Source organism: Myotis davidii, unplaced genomic scaffold (assembly GCF_000327345.1).
Source record: "Myotis davidii unplaced genomic scaffold, ASM32734v1 scaffold591, whole genome shotgun sequence".
In the NCBI taxonomy this organism is placed as follows: Eukaryota; Metazoa; Chordata; class Mammalia; order Chiroptera; family Vespertilionidae; genus Myotis; species Myotis davidii.
Genome location: NW_006284340.1, coordinates 2,666,842 through 2,672,049, shown reverse-complemented (window position 1 = coordinate 2,672,049; position 5,208 = coordinate 2,666,842).

The following is a 5,208-nucleotide window of genomic DNA, read 5'->3' as shown; positions in this document are numbered from 1 at the left end:
TAGTATTCTATACAAATAACAATATCCCCATCCATCCCCAGAGTTCTTTATCTCTCCTCTATTTTCTCTTCAGCACACTTATCATCAACTTACATACATATATTTTACTTGTCATTGTCTGTCCTTTTCTACTAGAATGTGGGCTCCTTGAGAGCAGAGGTTTTGCTTCTGCCACCGCTCTATCTAAGGGCATAGGGTAGTGCCAGGTGTGTAGCAGGGGATAAACACTTCCTGAAACGACAGATGAACATAAAGATGTTTACCATATACCGAGCACTGCAGGCTCTGTGCTAAGAGCTTTACCTGCGTTGTTTCATTTTGTTCTTAAAACAACCTATGAAGTCATTCCGTCTCTCATTCTATGAAGTCATTCTGTCTGTCATCCTATGAGGTCATTCTTATTTTATGTAGGATGAAACAGGCTCGGAGAGAGAAGGAAACGAGTAATCTGTCCAAGGTCACAGAATAGGTGGCAGAGTTGGGACTTGAACCTGAGCATCTGATTTCAGGACCCATTTCCTCTATACTCTTGCTTCTCACGACGTGGACCCCAGACCAGCAACATCAGCATTATCCGGGAGATGATTGGAAATGCAGAGTCTCAGGGTACATCCCAGACCCACTGAACCATGGTCAGCATTTTAACAAGCCTTCCCAGGTGATCCCAGGACCCACTGAAGTCTGAGAGGCAGTGTTCCATGCTATGAATTTAGAACATGGGGGCCTCACTCTGAACAAGGGGCTTCCCACAGTCTGAGTTAGTTTGGCCTTGGATTCTGTACCTGTATAGGTTGTTCCCCTGCCTACTCTCTTCACACTCAGGAGCTCTTCTGTATCTGCTGTGCCAGTCCTGCGGGAATGCTGAAAAGGGTTTGGTGCAGAGAGCAAAGCCTTTGGCTCCCCAGTCCAGCTGCCCGTGGGCCTCTCGGGGGAACCAGAGTTTCCTGTTGATTAGTGAAAACTCAGTGCCAGCCTCTGTCCAGGGGCCAGACCCATTATAGGCAGGGTTGCTTCTCTTTCTCAGAGGAGTCTCTCAGTTTGCTTAGGCCAGTGGTTGGCAAACTGTGGCTCGCGAGCCACATGTGGCTCATGAGCCGCAGTGTGCCGACCACTTGGCTTAGGCAAAACCAGACCTATCCTTTTCTGAAGCATGTGAGAAGACCCATTGGCATCAGAGATCAACACTGAGCCTGGAGAAAAAGGTATTTCTACTCAACATTTAAGAACTCAGGCCAGGGAGGTTGTTAAAACACATAACAAAACCGACTTTCAATTAAATTATTAATGCCTGGGAACCCAACCTGACACCCATTTTTATCACCAAGAGCTGTTTTCAAACTTGACATTTATGAAGAATGGGCCTAGAATAAAATCCTCACTCACAGCCTTGCCCAGGGCCCCTTAAAACCAAGAACTGCAAAAGACAATTATAAAAACACACCAGCAGAGGGTGCTGGGTCCCCATCAGTTCCTCCTTTCCAGAAGGAAAAGCTGCAAAAAATGCAAGGAAGGAAGGATATCAGATGAGGCTTAGAGTCTGCACCATGGCTCCCACCCTGCTTCATCTTGGAATATTGTCGGAGCCGAGAAGACCTCTGATTTGTGCCTACAGGAAAGCCAGTGGTCTCCCACATAGTGATCAGTTCCAAAAGGCCACCCCCAAATCCGGTATTTGGAACTCACAATGAAGCGACTTTCATTCACTCTTTTTATTTACTTAACCAGCACTTGTGGAGCATCTACTCTGAGCCAGGTACAGGGCTAGGCCATGCACTTTCCCATAAAGTGGTGCTATGACAATAGATTTGGGGTCAGAGAAAAGGCATAGGGGAAGGACAGTGTGGAGGAGAGGAAAGGAAATGTAGAAAGAGGTGGAGAAGAGGAGGAGGAGTTACAGGACCCTGGGGAAGAGGAAGGGAAGTTGGGTTCCAACCCCTACCTGCTGCATGTAAAACTTTGGGCCTTAAAGGTTGTCTTGGACACCTTCCTGTTGCCCCTTCTAGACTCTGATTGGGATGACTCATCTCTCCCGAGCCTTGGAACGGCATGGGGCGCGGCCAGAACTGCAGCGCAGAGTAGCCTGCCCGGCTCATCATGGCTACTGTTTTTCTCCACTCCCAGCCACATGCCATTGCCTGCAGCTCCATGTTGGTAGGATATCAGTTCATTAAATAATGCGCCCTGATGTGTGACAGACTGGTCCTCCCTTTAAAGGAGGCCCAGTTGCATCTTTAAAAAAGTACCCAGATTCATCTCTAATTGATTAATTCCCAGACGGTGGGCTAGAGAAACATGCCAATTTCAGGCTATTTGTGTCTGGGAGCAAAGCCGGGGGCTCTCACACAGAGGAACTGGCAGGAGGGATTTCCGGGGGGAGGGAAAGTCATTGGCAAATGGAGTGTTTTCAGGTCATATCTTCGAGCGCGTTTGAGTATGGCAGTGACTTTGTGGGTGTGATTCGGCCTGGATGAGGCCAGAGGGAGAAGGTCACTTAGACGGGAATAGTGGGCTGGCTGCCGGAGAACCGCTTTGGCAGGAGTGAGGGCCTCCAGGTGCTAGGGGCCTGGCCGAGGCAGCTGCAGGCTCGACTCTGCAAGGGCCACCACCTGGGGCCTTGCCTCGCTGAGCCCGCCCTGCAGCATTGGGCCCGGGAAGAAGATAGACGAGGCCCTTGCACATGCGCAGTTCCCTGCTGGCGGCCCAGCGCGCACGCGCAGTTCCCTAATGGCGGCCCACTGCCCATGCGCAGTTCCCTGCTAGCGGCCCACCTGCGCAGAAGGTCCTTCCTTGGGTGGGGTGAGGGTTGGACGTCTAGGGGCTGCATCTCTCTAGCACCTGTGGGTGAAAGGTAAGTGCAAACAAAAGGGGCAGGGGAGGGCAGTGTGACATGGGGGGGACAGCGGTGGCGTGGAAGAGGACAGTGTGACGTGGGGAGGGCAGTGGTGCGGGCCTTCACTGAGACAGACCCCTTCATTGCATCCCCAAGCGGGCGTAATGGCGGCGCTTGGATGAGCCGCGGGCCCGGGCACATTGCTTCCCTCCTCAGTTGCCTCCTGGGCTTCCCAGGGGTCCCGGCTGAGAAGCCCACCCGCTTGTTATTTCCTGAAAGGGGCGCTGGCTGTGCCGCGAGGGGGCCGGGGGAGGAAACCGGTGTGTCCCAGGCCGTGGTGTGGTCACGGGGAAATCGGGACACCTGTCCGTGCAGAGGAATTGACCCCTGGGCCCCCTCGGCCTGGGTCACTGCTCTCACCTCCTGTTCCGCCTCTCGAAGACCTCGTCTCAGCGGTGACAGAACTCAAACCGGCGGCTGCCTTTAGGGTGGGCACATGGAGGGTAAAAATGTACTCCTTGGTCTGCAAATGCAAGATGGTGGAGCTGCTTTGGAAAAGAGCTTAGGAGTTCCTCAAAAACTTGACACGGAGTTCCCATGTGACCCAGCACATCCCCTCCTAGGCATATACCCCGAAGAACTGAAAATGCACATCCACACAAAAATGGGTACATGAATAGCTGCGTTATTCATATCAAGATGGAAACAACCCAAATGCCTATTAGTTGATGATGAAAAGATAAGCAAAAGGCGGTCTGTCCCATATAATGGAATATTATTCAGCCATGAAAAGGAATGAACTACTGATACATGCTACCACACGGATGGACTTTGAAAACATTATGCTCAGGGAAAGAAGCCAGTCACAAAAGAGTACACACTATAGAATTCATTTATATGAAAAATCCGAAATAGGCAAATTCACAGAAATAGAAACTAGATTAGTGATTGCCAGTGGCTGGGGGAGGGGAACTGGGGAAGGACTGCTAATGGATATGGGATTTCTTTGTGGGGGTGATGACAATGTCCTGGGATTATTACAATGGCAAAGGTTGTACAACTCTGAATATACTAAAACTGACTGAATTGTACATTTTAAAAGGGTGAATTGCATGGTATTTTTTTAAATATATTTTATTGATTTTTTACAGAGAGGAAGAGAGAGGGATAGAGAGTTAGAAACATCGATGAGAGAGAAACATCGATCAGCTGCCTCCTGCACATTCCCCACTGGGAATATGCCCGAAACCAAGGTACATGCCCTTGACCAGAATCAAACCTGGGACCCTTGAGTCTGCAGGCCGATGCTCTATCTGCTGAGCCAAACCGGTCAGGGCTGCATGGTATTTTTATGGTGAGTTATACCTCAAAAAAAAAATTGATCAATCTGTATGCTTATGATGTGTGCCCTTTGCTCTTTGTGTGTTATATCTTACTAATTTTTAAGAGTTTACTTTAAAAGTGAAGGTGCCACTACTCTGTTGCTCTGGCTCCTGATTTTGAAAAAATTTCCCTACCACTCTCCCAGCAAAAATGCCTCCTCCTCCATGGAGGCTCCCTCAAGCCCACCCTGAGCCCCTTTAGTGTTTAATGTCAACGCCTGCTTGCTTGTTGCTTGTAAAGCCTGGCCACTCGGTGTGGCCCGCGGACCAGTGTCACTGCATCGCTCGGGAGCGTGTGAGATGTGCAGCAGCTCGGGTTCCCCAAGCCGCGCCAGGCTGCAGAAGTGTTCACCACCGAGTGAGGGGTGGACGGTGTGTCTGGTGAGCATCATGCCCCATAACAGAAGCGAATGTTAGAGCTGTGGGTCTCACCTCCACCTCTAGCTGTGCATTTGAATCACTGGGGAAGCTCTGGAAACATGGGCCCTGGCCTCCCCTAGGCCAATTCAGTCACCATCCTGCAGGAGGCCTGGGGCTTCCGTGGTTGCCAGTGTTCCCCGGTGATTCAGATGTGTGGTCAGAGTGAGGTGCTTGGTGTCGGGCAGGCAAAGTCAGGATTTTAGTGGGTCTGCTCACATGTAAGTATAGCTAAGTAAGCGTGCTGGGAAATGGTGACAGCCCCTGCCAGGTAAATGACAAATTGAGTTGGTAGGGTGTCAACTTTGATTTGTTTGCTGAGTCACTTGAGGTCATTTGGAGCCACTCTGTCCAACCTGAGTCACTTGTCTCTGGGTCTCTAGGGTGTGGCTAAGATCCGAGTAGGCCGGAGGTTGGCTCCCCTGGGAGCTGTGTGGGCTCCCATGGCAGCAGGGTTTGGCAGCACAGATCAAGTACCAAGGGAAAGCAGCCAGTCAGCAGAAGTCACAGTTGGGATACAGTTGGGGGCAGGGACAGGTTGTGAGGTTGTGGAGACAGTTGGCCTCCTGCCCAGTGGGA